We start from the raw sequence: 18,802 nt of genomic DNA, 5'->3' as shown, positions 1-18,802 counted from the left end.
TTACCACATTTGCCTATGCAAGGTAGGAATGCGTCATGTTTTCAAAGTAAAAGATGTGTTGAAACAATATTGATGTTTCAAACGATGGAAGTGGCAAAGACGATAGAATTTAAATTAAATGTTACCTAGGTATATCTACCAGTATCTACTTACCGTCTTGTTTCCTTTCGTTTGCAATCCTAATCCAAATATTGTTTTTAAATCCTGAGTATATATATATAAAATGCGATTAATCATATAGAACAACTCGAGTAATTTTTCGTCATTCATATTATTTCTGTTTAAAAAGCAACAAAGTTTTTAGGAAAATACGTCAGTCCAAACAAGAAAATATCTTGTCTGGTCTTCTTGTATTGTAACTTTCTTGTATTGTAAGATTCGGGAAAACCGTTGGGTATATATGTACTCTGTTCCCCAACTCGAAACTTAACACGAATGAAAAAATAAATCGATAACTTTCACAAAAGTTCATTTTTCAATGCACGTTGTCGCTTCCACCACGATGAATCTGGCCTGAATAGGTTCAGCCACCAACGGCAGGGGGTAGGAAAAGGATACGAGGAATTGGAAAGGACCAAGAACTACCACGTGTTGACTGGGTGAAGAATGACGCGGAAGTGGCCGCATTTTATATGACATAATTTGATGCTTGACAGTCCGTGCACCCTGGATAAAAGCGGTAGTTTAATTAGTTTTGCATTCTTAGCGCCATCTAAATTTCGAGGAGTAGAAGCTTTTTAGTGTTCGCTCGTAAATCGCCCAAGCTTTCAAGGCCCTGGTGGCAAATTTTTAAAGATAGGTATTTGTTTACTGTGTACCACAAAAACGTTTGCAAGGATGGTGCGTTTAGAAAAACAAAAAATTCCGACAAAAAGATGGAAAAACATTTTCGTTTACATTCTTTTTCAGGTTGTTTTTTTAAGAACCATACTGTATTCTTAAGAACAAGTACTTTTTCAGATTAAACAATTTAAAATAGAACTTCTCTGTTGTTTGAATAACTGTCGCATTGCTGAAAAAAATGGTACCATGGTTCTTTTTATTTAAAATAAAACAGTGATTTCTTTTTTTTTCTCCAAAACGGTTCATTTTATCTATAATGAACAAGAGTGCTTTGTCTTCAATTTAAGGTCCAAGCTATCCATATTTATTATTTCAGTCTTCATCATACAGGGTGCTAAAAATTTAGGCATTATAATGTACAATCTAGTCCGCTCCTCATAAAATAAACAAGTTCTTAGTTGATGAATAAAAATACGTAAAATTTGTATTAAATTATGCTAAGTATTTTAAAAGTTATTCAAGAAAAAACGTTTTCCAGTAGCGTCTTTAAGAAGCCGTTTCTTCTTAGGGAGGTTGGAATCTTTGGTGTGACACTCAAATTACGGGACCCTTTTACCACTAACCAAAAGTCTTTATTTTATTCTCGACACCTGTTTCGCTAACGATGTTAGCATCTTCGGGAAAGGATTAAAACTACAGTTTAATTTATATATTATTAAAAAACAATTTTCATTTTATGTTACACTTTTCGATATTATACACTTTTCAACAACATTAGCGAAACACGTGTCGAGAGTAAAATAAAGAGTTTTGGTTAGCGGTAAAACTATCTCATAATATTTGTAAGGAGGGCCTATAGAATTTTTTTTATACGAAAGTGTCATACTATTTTTTAATTTTCCAACTGTATCCAAGAGATTTCCCACATTTTCCGGGACACCCTTTATATTTCTTCAAAAATTATAATATCATCGAAATTACAGTTAGTCACTTCTGACATTAGTTAGGGAAGGTAGCATTCTGTTAACTCTGAGCCCAGTCGTCCTCGTAAAAATATAATCAGAAAATCTTCTTACTCTGAATGCATTTTTATTTGCCAGTCTCTGGCACAGCGACTATAAATGTTCGATAGGATTTTTTTTTATATAAGTTAGATCTCTTTTTTTTCAATGGCATATGGTGTCGAGGCATTATCTGGTACTATTTATTTTTTATTTTTAAAGTTATTATTCTTTCACCCATTAATATTATAACAAATGTCTCATTTTTTGGACGGAATATTTCGAAATAAATTTTCATCGCACGCATTTGAAAGCTTAATTGTGTATAGTAAACACATTTAGATATTTATAATGATTATTTTGTAGTGTCATGTTTTTTTTTATGGACAATGAAATGAAGGCACGTTTTTGAGAGGGCGCGTGTGTGAGAAAAATAGGTTATCTTAAGTTTAAGAGATTCATGAATATCAAATTGAAAAACATTATTTTTAAGTCCATTTCATCATCGATCAGTAAATATTACTTAAAATATTGTACCGCTCATTGTTCTTCTGAAAAGATAGAAATCTAGAAAGATAAATCGACTACTTTTTAAAAAGCGGTGGACACGTCAATTCTCTTTTATTTTTTTTGCATATTTTCAGTTCTCTGAAAATATACAGGGTGCGTCAAGAAGCTTAGGCAGCTGTCAACTTTATTGTTTTAGATAGAACACCCCATTTATTAATGCATTTTTCGATTCTGTAATACATTCCAAACACATTTCATATATAACATCCTACACCCTATCTTGAACTGCTTTCGAAATATAAACAATTGAAAATCAAAATTTTTTAAGACTAATCATCAGGCTGTACAATCTAAATGATTTAACTTAAGAAATGCGGGTTGTACTTTCCGATCTTAGTTTTCCATAGGTTATCGTTTAACATAAACTGAAGCCTAAATAAAAAAAAATTCAAAATATCATGCAAACAATGCCCTTTTTTAATAAAGGTATTGTAATAGAAACTTTCGTACAAAGTAAAACTATTTAATGAAATGTTCAAAATGCCTTTCTTGCACTCGAAAAATTCATTCATTATCCCAAAGATGGGATCATACATTTTTAAAAGGTAAAAACACAAAATCCACAGCATCACAGAAACATTTAATAAAATGACAAAAGGTTACATGTTTCGCTCGACTAGAGCATCATCAGACCTATAATAATTAAGATGATGTAACTCGAAAAAAGGAAAATTCAACAAAAATTTACCATAACATACACAAAACACCTAACATATAAATAAACAAAGCTTACAATAAAGTGGCACTATCTTAGTACAAAGAACTCAACTAAACAATCAAATCACTTTATACATTTCAGGAATCTAACCATCATTTGAGAGTCTAGAACTATTTAAGGTTATTAAAAAATAAGTGGCCATCAAAATCAAACCTTTCATTAATACAGGACAGATCTGGGCTTTTAAAAACTTTACTAATTTCCATTGTCTCCAGCAAGTCTAGTTTTTTACTTTTATTGCACTGATGAAGTAATTTTATACTTTGGCTGTCAGGAAAATTATGCTTCGAGTCGAGGAGGTGATTAGCAAAAGCCGATCTGGTGACTGCGATATCGGTATTTTTAAATTTATTATATTGGGCTTTGTGTTCACTAATCCTAGTTGAAATCTTCCTACCAGACTGGCACTGGCCGACGTACAGGGTGTCCCATTAAGAATGTTTCTCGGCTGTATCTCAGGCCCCAATAATCGTAGAGCGTTGAAAAACAATATTAGTATAAAAGTGGCCCAAAAAAAATTGCTGGAAAATATTTTGAAGTTCATTGGTCAACTGCTAGAGGGCGTTCTAGCTACTTAAAAACTTTAAAGTCTATTTTTCCAAAAAACCTTTAATAAATTGCATCCCAAAATAATATCGAAATAATCTACAAAGTATTCCTGACAAAAATGTTTTGACAAACATTTCTGTCAAATGTCAAATAAAGTAGTGGGGAGAGTTTCTATCTTAAATAAGAAAAATGGTAAGAAGTAGGCTTTGGCTGCACCGATTTTTTTAAAACAACTTTTATTTAAAAGCTCTTTTATTGCTTTATTTTTCTACCAAAAAGATATTATTGGAAAATTTTCCTAAAACCCGCTAGGGGGCGTCTACTTCTAACTTACGCTATGCGACTGATTATTTTAAGAAACTCAAATGCAACCATGTGTGTTTTTTTACCGTATTAAGAGCGGAGAACAAAGCTTAATAATTTAGTAAAAACCGCATTTTGATATCACGTCTCTAACTAAAGTTACAAAAAAAAATGTGTTCATTAGAAAGTGAAAACATCAGATATGGTCGTGACGTTCTATTTACCAGCCGAATTAAAAAAAACTGTTGTCAAAATGAATCTTTGTATAGAGAAACAATCTTGGTATACCAGCTTTTTAGAAATTCCGAAAGGTGACGTTTATTTATACACTTCTTTATACTAGAAGTTTCATTGGTAATAAATCAGGTAATAAATCAATGTTTATGGAAAAACTAGAAAAACTATGCATAGGAATGTTTTATATATTTATCAACGTCGACGCGTCATGGTAACACGACAAAAATATTGTGATAGTTTTGGCACTTGGTACCGATTAAACTGAAAAAAGATAAAAATCTTGCTTATTTGGAATGGAATAAAAAATAATATTATTTTAATTCCTACACTAATCTAATGCCTGCCGAGGTGTTCAAATTGTCGTCCGTCTTGTTCTATACAATTTTGAACTCTTCGTCGGGTTGATTCCACGGCTGCCTCTATTTCTGCGGCTGGTAAACTCCGAATAGCGCCCCTTATTCGCTGTTTCATATTTTCTCTATTGGTAGGAATCGAAGAAAATACAATGGCTTTTATTCTACCCCATAAATAAAAGTCAAGGCAGCTTAAATCTGGCGATCTGCAAGTATATGCAATGTAATCAAATAATGTTTCTATAACGATAAAATTACCTTGCCAGCCAAGGGAAAAGGCTACCTCTGCCAATCCACCGATTAGGGTACCGCTGATTAAGGATCGTTCGCACTTGTACCGCGAAATGAGCCGGGCATCCGTCATGTTGTAAAAACATGTTGGCTCTTATAACCAGAGACACCTCTTCTAATAATGCTGGGAGCTCATTTCTTAAAAATCCAACATATCGTTCTTCAGTTAGGCTCTCATCAAATAAAAATGAACCTATAACCTGAGATCCTATTACACCGCACCAGACATTAACACTCCACCTTCCCTGATGCTGGATCTCGCGCATCCAACGAGGGTTAGTTTCAGACCAATAGTGCATATTATGTCTGTTAACTTCTCCGTCACTATTGAAAGTTGCTACGACTGTCCATAAAATTTCGTTGAGAAAATTTGGATTTTCGAGCATATTATCGATCCAATGACAATAATCTAGTCTTCTGTCATAGTCTTCTAGATTTAATGCCTGGTAGAGTACTATATGGAAGGGATGAAATCTATATGCAAAAAAATTAAATTAAGTAAGTATCTAGGCACTTATTTTTTAAAAATTGTGTTATACCTGTGTTCCTGCAAAATTCTGTGAACTACAAAACGAGGTATGCCTAAATCGCCTGAAAAAGTTCTGATGCTTAAGTGCGGATCAAATTCTATATAGGCCAAACAATTTATTATGTTTTCCTTCATTCTCCTGCGACCTTGTCTACGGTAGGTTAGATGGACTACACTACCTATTGTCCGAAAACGACGGGACAAACGAAGAAATATGCCTCTATTCAGACGCCGGTTTAGAGCAAAACGTTGAGCATACAGCCTTGCAGCTCTAGTAGCATTTTCAAAACATTCATAAAAAAATTTAATAACATTTACCGACTCTTTCAAAGACAGACGCATTTTAAATTAGAGTCAAAGAATAAACTTTGATCGAGATAAATTTATAGGAACACCGAAAACTTTTAAGCAGCTGTCACAGAGTTGTCACCGGCCTTTTTGTTTTTTAAACAAATGCAAAGCCAACTTATTATTAAAATTGGCATAATTTAATTACCTATTTATTTATACTCGAATAAACTGCTAACCGATAGTCTTATATAAACTTTAATTTTTAGTTCCTTTATGAACACAACTTATATGTTACTGTATTTTTCAATATTATTTTTTTAACTTATTTTAGCACATCATGTGGTATTATTTGTTGCTACGTTGTCAAAAAATTTAAAACGTTCCTATGCATAGTTTTCCCATACTAAATAGATTTATTCCCACTGAAACTCCTTTATAAAGAAGTGTATAAATAGACGCCACCTTTCGGAATTTCTAAAAAGCGGGTACACCAAGATTGTTTCTCTACACAAAGATTCATTTAGACATCAGTTTCTTTAACCCGGCTGGTAAATAGAACTTAACGACCATATCTGATGTTTTCACTTTCTAATGAACACATTTTTTTTTATAACTTTAGTTAGGGACGTGATATCAAAATGCGGTTTTTACTAAATTATTAAGCTTTGTTCTCCGCTCTTAATACCGTAAAAAAACACACATGGTTGCATTTGAGTTTCTTAAAATAATCAGTCGAATAGCGTAAGTTAGAAGTAGATGCCCCCTAGCGGGTTTTAGGAAAATTTTCCAATATAATCATTTCGGTAGAAAAATAAAGCAATAAATGAGCTTTTAAAAAAAATTGTTATAAAAAAATCGGTGCAGCCAAAGCCTACTTCTTACCATTTTTCTCATTTAAGATAGAAACTCTCCCCACCACTTTATTTGACATTTGACAGAAATGGTTGTCAAAACATTTTTGTCAGGAATACTTTGTAGATTATTTCGATAATATTTTGGGATGCAAGTTATTAAAGGTTTTTTGGAAAAAATAGACTTTAAAGTTTTTAAGTAGCTAGAACGCCCTCTAGCGGTTGACCAATGAACTTCAAAATATTTTCCAGCTATTTTTTTTGGGTCACTCTTATACTAATTTTTTTTTCAACGCTCTACAATTATTGGGGCCTGAGATACAGTCGAGGAACATTCTTAATGGGACACCCTGTACACTGCAGGGCATTCTTTACACCTAATCTCATAAACTCCCGGGGAAGATGGCGGGGGTAGTTTATCTTTAGTTTTAATTAGATGTCTTTTTAATGTATTATTGGTTTTAAAAGCTAGGGTTATGCCAAAGGGAGAAAAAAAGCAGGATAGTTGTGACGAGATTGGTCCAAAATAATTAAACGACCTAAAAGTTTTGATATAGTTTATTTGTTGTTTGATAAAATGAAATAATAATTTATACTTGTTCACATACTGAAAATACATTTTATATACAGGTTTAAGAGGGAAAATTTACTGACTGCTAATTGTTTAATGATAAGGAATCCTTTTTTAAAATCTTCGCGAGAAAGTGGGATGTTAAAAAGTCTGTAAAACAAGGAATGGAAAGCAGCAAATTTATGTGAAGACGGTGATGTTGATATATATTGTATAATATTATCTGTTGTTGCTTGTTTATGGAATATTTCAAAGATATCTTATTTCTTTCCCTCTTAAGTAATAAATCTAAGAATGGTAAGATGTTGTTCTGTTCTCGTTCGATTGTAAACTCAATTTTAGAGTGAAGAGAGTTGACATAATTATGTAAATTTGTAAGCTCTACCTCACGTCCATTCCAAATCATACAGATATCATCCACATACCGTTTATAAAAGATGTTATTTTTAAATATACTGCTCATTATTTTTGTTTTTAAGTTACTAAGAAATACTTCACTAAGAAATCGCGATAAACAAAAGCCCATTGCTAGTCCCTCTTTTTGTTTAAAAAAGCAGTTGTTAAATTGGAAAAAAAATTGATCCAACATAGTAGAAAGAAGCAAAAGTAGATTTTCCACCAAGAGTGAATCAAGTTTCCCCCTGAGAAGATCTTTGACTAAGACCAGACAATCAGCGGGTGGAATGCTTGGAAATAAGTTTTTCACGTCTAGCGATATAAGCTGGACTGTATCTGGAACGTGAAGATTCTGAATGCTCTTGGCAAAATTCACTAAATTTATTACATAATCTAGCGCTTTGAAGTTTGAGACATTTCTAAGAACGTTATTAAGCCAAGATGATAACTGGTAACAAGGGGAGTCAGCAAAGGAAACTACAAGCATGCTCGTTTTATGGACTTTTGACACCCATATAATAGAGATGTTTTAGGGTTCATAGGATATAGTTTTTGTTTTGTTGAATTAAAATATTCTGAGGTTACCAAGGTTATGTCTAAGACTTTTTTTAATTTATTAAAGAATGGACCTGTGGGATCTCTGTCGACCTTTTCAAAGTCATCTGTGTTTAGAAAATCCATTACTTTATTCTTATAATAATCGTCCCTTTTTAAGGCAAGTAAGCATGATACCTGATCGGCTTTTGTGAAAACTATATCGTTGTCCATCATTTTCTGTTTTATTGATCTTAAGGTTTTGTTATTGTTTTGATTTATTTTTCGTTTATTGTTAAGGAAACAATTTTGATTTAAAAAGGAAATTATCCTTGCTCTTAAAATGTTCTTATTTGATATATCCGTTAATTGTAGAGCATTTTCAGCCTCTACAGCCAATTTTTCCCTAACACATCGGTCGGTTCTAGTAGGAAGATTAAATTTTAAATTGTTGTTGAGAAATTTAAATTCGACTTCGGAAAAAGAAACACGACTAAGGTTCATAATCTATCGTGAAAAACATAAACACTAAAATTACTTTTGCGATATTCGTGGAAATCATTGAGTCTAAGTGCAGTTATATATTTGTTTAATATAAGGTTACTAAGTTCTTTGTGTAATCTATTAAAAGTAGTAGAGCCGAAAGTTTTTACTTCATCTCTAAATTTACAATCAAAATAAATAAATTCTTCATAATGTAATACGTTGTTAAGTTTGAAAAATAAAAACTCCAATTTTACATTGACGTTGTCTAAATTCCTGTAGTGGTCTTTGATTTTTTCTTTCAGCCATGATTTTCTAGCCAGGTCTAAGGCTTTGTCCATGTCCATACCCATGTCCTACATTATCTCCCAATAATTTTAACAACTTTTTTTCAACATTGCTTTTCAACAAACTTTTGCAGAATCTTTATGTTCCAAATTCGTTTTTCTTTATATGTATAAATAAAAGAGAACTCTGGATGTTCTTTTTATTATAAAAATAAAAATTCAGCCAGAGAACAAAGTCTTACAACGTCTTAATTCGTTTTGGTGGATTTTCTACGAATCGTCTGTTTAAGTGCCTTACGACGTCGCTTAAAAAGTATATAAGTGGCAAATACGGCGGCTGCTACAAGTACTATCAAAAGGCACTCTGCTAAGGAAAAGCTACTATTTGATGGACTTAGAGCATTTCTATTTGAGGCATGGTTAATAACTATTTCCTCCTTTGATTCGGCATTCCCAATTTTTGAATGTTGATTTTATTTAAATTTGCTCTATTTGGACTATAACTCTGACATTTGGATCGCCTTCTGATAATTTGGTTTTTGTTGCCCAACTACAGGGTAAAAGTCAAACAATCTTTTAGTTTATATGTAGAATGTATATTATTGTCAATCCTCAATTCATAGTACCCGTGGTTCGACCTAGTTACATGGTTTACATATTAACGCTTAGCCTAAATATAATTGTTATAATTGTCATATAGTATTATGCTATTATATAACAACTAGTTAATATTTTACACATACCTGATAATTGAATGTTTTGTTACGCAATAAGATTAGCAGAACCAGTGCCAGCATCAGAATGGGTTTTAACATGAATGCCATTTCTAGAGTTCAAGACGATACTGTCGGTGAAAGTTACATTAGTGAGGGTATTGGCACTACCGTTGCTGGAGCTTTGACCTACTAATAGACTAAAATGTCCATGACCGCCACTGCATGTCAAGTTTTTGAAGATTATATTTGACCCTTGGTTTAGAGCTACACAATCATCTTGATTTTTGAATTCCGCTGAATTTTTTGAATTTTTACCGCCAGCCTGAAAACTATAAAATGTAGTAAACTTGAACATTTATTTGAAAAGTGCTTACCGAATCTCCAGCAGAAACATCGATGGTCCACTTATTTAAGACGGCATTGCTTGCGCCGTTGATCGATACGCACTGGACTGGGCAGTTCAGCAAATTAATGTTTTCGAGTAGTGATCCTCCAGTAGTTTTAATTCTAAAGAATTTTGGTTTAGTTACTTAATTATCTCCCAGTCCATCCCAATATTGCGCACTTACAAATAAGAAGTTCTGAAAAATGAAAGAAAAAATGCAAAGTTGCTTTTTGAGCGAATTTTATTATATTTAAATTAATTTCTGTAAATTTTGGCTATTTCATTTATTAATAATAAGGGACAATTTTGGTTGGCCTATATATTTATCTTGAATATTTTGGTGGATAATTTTTCCATTTCTGTTACCTTTGAATAAATAAGATTTTGGTGCTAATACAGAACAATCACGAATGAAGTGTTTTCTTTATTCATTACTTTGATTGCATATAATTACATATTGTTCTTTTGAGAGATCTTAGTTGCAAAAACCTGATTTTGAATTGCACAGATGAAGCCTTCTGTTTTCAGAAAAAACTGCCAAAACAGGATAGGCAGTGGATGGCATAATGTCGATAAGCTCATTCTCGAGAAGTTCAATTATATATTTTTTTCTATATATTCCTGTTGTGTCCTGATATGATATCTTCTGTGAGTTGTTTTTAGGATTTTGTGTAAATTTGTTTGTTAATGCCATTTCATTGTGTGCCTCTAATGTCTTTCACTACACTTAGGCTTTAGTTTAATTTTTAGAATGCTGTTAGTCGTTTTTCGTATTTTTTTTTGTCTTCATTTTTTTAAAGCCCTATATTGTAAGTTGGTGAAATTACTCCATCCTATATACCTTGCATTGGATTAAATCCTGATTCTATAAGTAATTTCTTTGTGCAGTTGTCGAATCTTTTTTTATGATACTTCATCATTGGGAGCTGTTTCATTACCATTCGAGTGTTCATTTTCTATTAAGAGTTTAGATTGTAATGTAGTAACACCCAGTCTAATTCTGTATAATTGAGAACATGCTATAATATATAACTGCTTTATAACTGCTTGTGTTTTTATCTAAAAAAGTTTCCAGGAATTACACATTATGCGGTTAATGTTCAACAAGACTATAAAAATGGAAATGATATATGAAAATAGATGTCATAATCAACGTTCAAAAAGAATTTTTAAATCGGCTTGGTTATTGTCAAGTTGTTAAGAGTGCTCAATTCGTTAACATTTAATTTAGATAGGTATTTCTTTAATTTTACATTTTATCATAATTTTTCGTTCAAAATTGTTTATAACTACTATTCATTTGTACTATATCCTTTGTACAAAAATGCGTTCTTTCTTATTTTGCATTTAAAAATGGGGGTTTCCATTTAATAAATATTTTGATGATGTCATATATTTTTTTAGTCACCCTGTATATTCAATTTCCACGTAGAAAAATCTTAAACCAAATATTAAAATCGACGAGTTGGGGCATTTTTTTCAGAAGCGGTTTTTCATTTTATTTTTATTGAATTTATCCGCTACTTTACGGATACCCTGTATATATAGAAAAAACGCTTTTTAAGAAGTTGCTTATTTATCTATGTAAAATTTTATGTCTTTATAGAAGAACAATGGTATATGTCTTTAGAAGAACAATAGTACGATAAATAGTTCAAGTAATATTTGCTAATGGATTATAAAATAGATTTGAATGACCTCAAACACCTTAATTGATTTCATTGTTTATTAAAAAAACCCAACACTACAATACAATCATTAGAATATCTAAGTAGGTTAAACATAAAAAAATATGCTTTTAAAAATATAATTTACTATTATATAACAATCAAGTATTTCTGCTATTAATCGAACGCATTTCTAGATAAAAATTAATTTCGAAATATTCTATCAAAAAAATAAGACACGGTTCGATATTACAATGCGTGAAGGAATAAATACATCAAAAGCAAAATTTAAAAAAAAACAATATTCAGGCCGATAAAAATGCCAGTGAAGCAGAGATAACAGAATTGCGAAAGACATCGCAACTTAAATCACAAAACAGTTTAACTACTAACCAAAACTCTTTATTTTATTCTCGACGCGTGTATCTAAAAATCACTTCTAATATGCTGCGAATCATCATCTAATCGATGTTATCAAGTCCGCATGCGAGGTTGGGAATTATTAGGCTTTTCAGATCCTCGGCAAGCAACTCTTCCTTTAGAGAAGACAAAGCGTCTTAAGCGTTCTTATAGGTTGACTTCTAGTATGACGCCTCTTTGTTACCCAAATCCTTCCACCAGTCTCTTCACCGGTTATCTTAAATGCTTGCCCGACTTAGTTCTTGAATTTTTCCAAACTTTCTACGGAAAACTTTATCTATTCTTTCAGATATTTGTCAATTTTTAGCTATACAATATATCTCAGCTGCATCAGTAAACAGGTATTGCTGCACTTCACAGGTAACGCCGTAACAGAAAACAGACATCATCCTGCCCACAAGGCAGTTGCCTTTCTCTACACCTCTGGTGTGTGGTGATTGACAGTCTCCTCAGGAACTTGAGGATTCTATGTACAAACATACGTGGACGACGGACTTGATCACGGGTAAATTCGCGAACATAATCTATGAGCGCAAGCAAGCCGCCTGCAGGATGCATAATCCCATCGGAAGCTTATTGCACAACGAAAATTACCAAACTATGCCGACTCAGGTTACTTAACGGAAATAAGTGTACAATATCGATCTTCCGATAGGATACGAATTGGTTCAATTACAACTGAATTTGAGAATTTTTATTAAGCATCGGCTTGCATTAGTGTGTTGTTATACGATTTGGAAATATAAAATGTCTAGTGCATTTCCAGACAATTATACTTATCACCATGTTAGTGATAATACAATTAGGATTAAATTTAATTCTGAAGAAGATAAAGTCTTTAATAATAGTTATTTTATTTAGTTTCATCAAGATTTTGTGATAAACTATTGTGTTATTATTTGGCGCGGTAATACTTCTAATTAAATAAGTATCATGCCAAGCGTAGGATTATCCGAATTATGTAAGGTCACATGGTCTATTACAAGAACAATAAAAACACACTCATCTAAAGCAAAAGAACATGTTTTTAATGTATCATTGCCATTTTAATAGTAGAGTTCATAAATTATAACTGAGCCACGAAAAAGACCACACCCTTCATAGAAATATTAATTGCCCAGCTAAACTGACAAGCAAAAATACCTAATGAACTAAAACTAATATAAGTATTTCTGAATCTCGAGTGATTTGTCGATTTTATTGTTGGCAAGCAACGGCCTTCAGTGGCTTTGCCCATCATGTCGATCTCGCTCGATCGCTGGGGCTAACAGCAGCAGTACCAGTACCAGTGCTTCTCGTCGAGGGGAACTGGAGAGCGCAACAGGGTCCGTCGCCGCCGCCGTCAGCAGCGCAAATATTACGCAACCCAACAGAGTATTACCCGAGAGCGCGCTTGAAATGGAACTGAGACGTCTTCGTTAGTCAGTAACGTTCTGCTCGGACAAAATGACTGATTTTCAGAAGACTATCGACAGTTTAAACAAAACCATTAAAACTGTTGATCACTTAAAGGCAGAAAATCAGGCCCTCAAAGCGGAAATTACTGTTCTCAGTAATAAATAATGTGGAAATCCATAATTTACCTGAAATCCAAAATGAAAATCTTGTCACGGAGTTACAAGGTACTTTCTCTGCAGTGGGGTTCAAGTGCGACCTAAACAAAGTTAATTATATTCATCGAATTCCGTCTCGAAACCCAGATATCCAAAAACTCATTATGGCTAAGTTTGTATCTCGTATTGATAAAGATAACTTTTTGGGTGCGGTGAAGAATAAAATCCGCTCTACCGTGGACAGGTCTCAGTCAGGATTGTTGCTGCTACCAGGCAGCAAACACAGGTAAAACCTGTGTTTGTTAATGAAAATCTCACTTCGGTAAAAAAGCTTTTTTTGAAGAATACAAGGATGTTTGCCAGGGAGCACCAATTTAGGTTTGTCTGGACCAAGAATGGAAACATTCTTCTACGCAAAAATGATAAGTTCAAAATTATATATGTCAAAGACTCCTCAGTATTGGATCAGTTAATTAATTATTGATCTCTTGGCAATAAAAGTTTCCATTTTTATTACAATCAATATCAATTAATATTATTCGTTTATATACATTTATTTCTCGTCATGGTACTTAGTATTTATTTTCAAAATACCCGAGGTCTTAGGACTAAATTGTTAAATCTTAAGATTAGCATCGAATCATCAAACTACGATATAATTTGTATAAATGAGACTTGGCTTAACGGAAATATATCCGATTTCGAATTTATAGATCTAGATAAATATGATGTTTTCCGCCGAGATCGCGAATCTAGTGCTTCTTTAAAAAAGGATGGGGGTGGTGTGCTAATAGCGGTTAAAAAAGATTTGGGAGCAGTCGCCGTGTGCCATTTTTTCAGTGAAGCTGAGGATGTGTGGATTAATTTTAGTGTGGGGAATGTTTGCGTTTTTGTTTGTTGTGTTTACCTCCCTCCTAATGACATTAATGCTTATTCATATTTTTCAACTAAATTAGAATCATTAAATCAACGAATAAATAAAAATAATGTAATTTTGGTTTGCGGTGATATGAACTGTTCAACTGTGCGATGGGAAAAGGAAAACAATAATTTATTTTTAACCCCTTTTCAAGTATCTAAGGAATACTTCGATATCATCGAAAATTTTTCATTTGCAGGTCTAATACAATTTAATTACCTAAAAAATTATTGTAATAATACATTAGATCTAATAAATAATGTATTAAAAAATAAACCTTGGCCAAATATTTTTAATAATTCCTTAAATCATAATTTAAACACTTTTTATAATATTTTAAATGAAATTGTTGAAGAGAAGGTACTCATCGTGCGGAAAAATGCACGTTTTCCGGTTTACTTTACACATGCCATAATAAAGGTTGTAAAAGAAAAAAATTAATTCCACAAAAAATGGAAAATCTACAATAATATTTCTGACTACAATACTTTTACTTAGGCTTTTGCGGAGTAAATCTAAAAAACTTATAGAACAAGATTTAAGGAATTATGTACAATCCTTAGAAAGTGATATTCCGCATGATAGTAAAAAATTCTGGAAAATGGTTTCTATAATTAAAAAAGGCTCAGGTATCCTAGCTAAAATGAAATATATGGATAGGAATCCTCGAATAATCAAGATATCTCTAACATGTTTGCGGAGTTTTTTGAGAGTGTTTTTGTTGGACCCAGCTCTTTGGTATACGATAATAGCGATGATTTAAATACTAATAACAATTTTTTACATTCTAATTATCTTTCTGAATCTGAAACTCTCGAAGCATTAAAAACACTTGATCCCAAAAAGGGTGCAGCCCCAGATAATTTTCCATCGTTTTTTGTTAAGAGTTGTGCAATGGGTCTCGCCCCTACCCTGACCTTAATTTTTATTCAATCACTGTCGTGCGGTGTTTTTCCGGATAAATGTAAACGTTCATATGTCATTTCAATAGTTAAAAACAATGAAAAAAACGTAATTAACAATTACCGACCAATAAGTAAGCTTTGTATTTTTGCCAAGGTTTTTGAAAAAATAATTTATAAATATATTTTTAATGTTGTCAAACGTTTGCTAATTTCTGAGCAACATGGATTTCTACCAAATAAATCCATTGAATCTAACCTTCTTGAATATACGGAATACATTAGAGAAAACATCGATAGCGGAGTTCAGGTGGATGCTATCTACACCAATTTTAGTAAAGCTTTTGACAAAATTGATCATACCATAATGAAATATAAATTAAAAAGAGTCGGTGTGGATGGCATTTTTCTGGACTGCGAATCCTATTTAAGAGGTCGTACTTTTTCTGGATTGGTAAATGAGGTTGAATCTATGAATATAAAAGTTACCTCTGGGGTACCGCAAGGATCCCATCTAGGACCTCTGCTCTTTCTTATTTATCTTGATAATGTAAAACTTTGTTTTTCAAACTATATGGTTCTTGGACTCGCCGATGACTTAAGAATTTACAAACAAATTAAAACTCCGCACGATTGTGAATTGCTGCAAAAGGACTTAGATCAATTTCATAAATACTGTCCTAAAAATAACTTGTTTATAAATTCAAATAAATGTAATGTTATCAGTTTCACTAGAAATAAAAATCCAATTCAATTCAATTACAGAATTGGTAACAGTGCCTTAAAAAGAGAAAACGAGGTTAGAGATCTGAGCTTGATACTTGACAATAAACTTACATTTGAAAAACATTATATAGATTTAACAATTTCAAAGAGTTTTAAAATGTTGGGCTTTATAAATAGACAATCTAACTTATTTTCAAATTCAAATACATACCTCTATTATGCTTATGTACACAGCAAGCTTAATTTTGCTTCAATAATCTGGAGTCCTTATTATCAAATTTATAAAGACGCAATCGAAAAAGTACAAAAAAGGTTTTTAAAGTAATTTTTATTCAAATATGGTAACCAGCTTCAGCTTAATAGTATAGCATCTGTGAGAAATCATTATAATATTTTAACTCTTCAGGATCGAAGGATTTTATCTGATATTATGTTTCTTTATAAAATATTAACAGGTAAAGTAGAGTCTCCTCATTTGTTAAGCAACATCTCATTTAATATAGCGCCGAGAGCATTTAGGGTAAACCATTTGTTCAAGGTCCCATTTAGACACACTTTGCATGCTCAAAATTCTCCTATAATAAGGATGATGCGTGAGGCCAATGTTTTATATTCTGATTTCCAAAGTAGGTAAAATTTTCTTGATGAGTTTTTTTGGTTTTTTAGTTAGTATTTCTTAGTTTTTAGTTTAATTAGTATACATTTTGATGTGGATACTGTTGTAGGTTTACCTGTTTGTATCCTTAAAAGATTATAAATAAATAAAAAATTAATAAACTAAGAAGTAAGAGGCCCTAAATAATTCAATGAAATCCACACACACACTTTCGAAAGCGCGGCAGCTCTTGTGAGAAGACCCATTTGCGAAGAAACAAATACAGAAGTTATTGAGTATTTCGAAAGAGGACATTCAGTAGCTTCGGCGTACAACAGGTTTTCTATTAAAAAGATGGGAGAGTTCAGTGACGAGTATGACGTTTTGTCTTTAGATCGTTACTTCTATCAAAAATAATCAGTATTTGAAATTATACGGTGACAACACTAAATAAATCAAATTAGAGTGAAAGTGTAAAAAAAGTAATAAATATGCTAAACAAAGTAGAAGAAAATTTAACAAAATATTCTGATGCTTTCTTTAGAATAGCTGAAATTGGTAATTACCATGCTGTCTCGTTTTGTACAGTGATCATGAAAAGGGCGTTAGAGAAACTCTGTCAATCATCTGAAGTTTTATTAGTAGATGCCACTGGCAACTGCGATATTCAGAATCATGATATGATGCGTGCATGAATGCGATATTAAAATAATGCAGGCCATATTTATACCCCCAGCTATTGAATGGGTGGTAAAGAAATAGAGTTAATTTCTTTACCACCCATTCAATAGCTGGGGGTATAAATATGGCCTGCATTATTTCAACAAGACATTGATTTGTCAACATCGCTAGCTCATGCATTGTTTTGATTTTTTCTCTCGTAAATTTTTCTAAAATTGAGTTCATTATGAGTGCAATAATTAGGAATTTGTGTCCATACGTTAAATTTGCTTTGGATGCTACAGTTTCAGTGTATATTTTGTATTTATATCTGCAGATTGCCGAATAATAGACGATATTTTCGTAAGAACATTTTTCCGCTAATCCTAACCTAAGCTGGTGTCTCCTGGGCTCCCCATGCTGCCAAAGACATCAACGCTCGAGTATTGCAGTAACATCAAGCAACTGTTCTCGTAGCACAGTTGTCAGGTTGTGCAGCTTTTCTCTGCAGAGTATACAGGATGTCTTTCTAAGGACTAACTGATGTTAATTTAAATATGCCTGCTGATATTGTAGTAAATCAGTGTGTCAAATGCAATGACAATTTTATTGCAAATAATAAAGTAATTAAATACAGCGGCTGCTTTCAAAAAATTCCACGCTGTCTGTGGTGCAATTAAGGATACGTGACTTAAAATTTTGGCTGACCATCAAAATATTTATTGGTTCTGCAATGATTGTAATGCGAAAATCTCTTCTTTTAATTTTATAGCCACTATAACTAATAATAATGCTCTGCTAGAGAAAGAAGTGAATTGTTTGCAAAGAAGTAAACTTGAATTGACCAAGAAGTTACTTGTTAATTCCAAATATACAATAAGTTTACAAAAATCGGTTTTGGAATCTTATGAGAATAATAGATCAGTTGATTTGTTGCAATCGAACAATAATACTAAATGCATGAACAACCCCAATAATGTTTTATATAGCGACGTAGTGAGGTCTAATTAGCCAGTCAACAATAAATCTCAGGTCAATAAATGATAGCATACGTCTTGCCTCTTCTGATATAAACTAGTCATCAAATCTAGTTAATGAAGTATCCCCCGAGGTTCGCAAGCAGCTTTTAAAGGAAGAATATATTTTCGTTGGATGGAGAAGTCAAAGATTGAGGACTACTAGCGTATTACTAAGTGTTTTCGTTGTTGTACTTAGGGTCACACAAGGAGAAGGCAGATTTTTGTTCCAAATGTAGTCGAAATCATAAATTTAACGAATGTAATTCTGAAGAAAAAAGTGTATAAATTGCGTCAAAGCTAATTTGCAAAAAAGACACAAATCATTGGCAACTGATCATACCTCTTTTGACAGAAATTGTCCTTCTTTTTTAAACTACCTTGAAAGACATACTACTGATTTTTTAAGCATTGCCAATATCAGTTGAAGATCTCTTTTGCCAAGTTTTGCAGATTTTGCTCAGTTTTTGAATGAAAAGTATAATATCACTGGTGT

General features: G+C 32.4%; 1 long non-coding RNA gene across 1 annotated transcript; it reads right to left on the bottom strand.

The window, feature by feature from the left end:
* Window positions 1-4,330: 4,330 nt before the first annotated feature.
* On the bottom strand, window positions 4,331-5,481 carry LOC126742358 (uncharacterized). Its single transcript, XR_007662543.1, has 3 exons — window positions 5,345-5,481; window positions 4,773-5,279; window positions 4,331-4,720 (listed from the first exon to the last, which is right to left on the bottom strand). It is a non-coding gene; the product is annotated as an uncharacterized LOC126742358 (long non-coding RNA).
* Between the last annotated feature and the right edge of the window lie 13,321 nt (window positions 5,482-18,802).

Source organism: Anthonomus grandis, chromosome 11 (genome assembly GCF_022605725.1).
Source record: "Anthonomus grandis grandis chromosome 11, icAntGran1.3, whole genome shotgun sequence".
NCBI classification, from domain to species: domain Eukaryota; kingdom Metazoa; phylum Arthropoda; class Insecta; order Coleoptera; family Curculionidae; genus Anthonomus; species Anthonomus grandis.
This window is presented reverse-complemented; position numbering and strand designations above follow the sequence as displayed.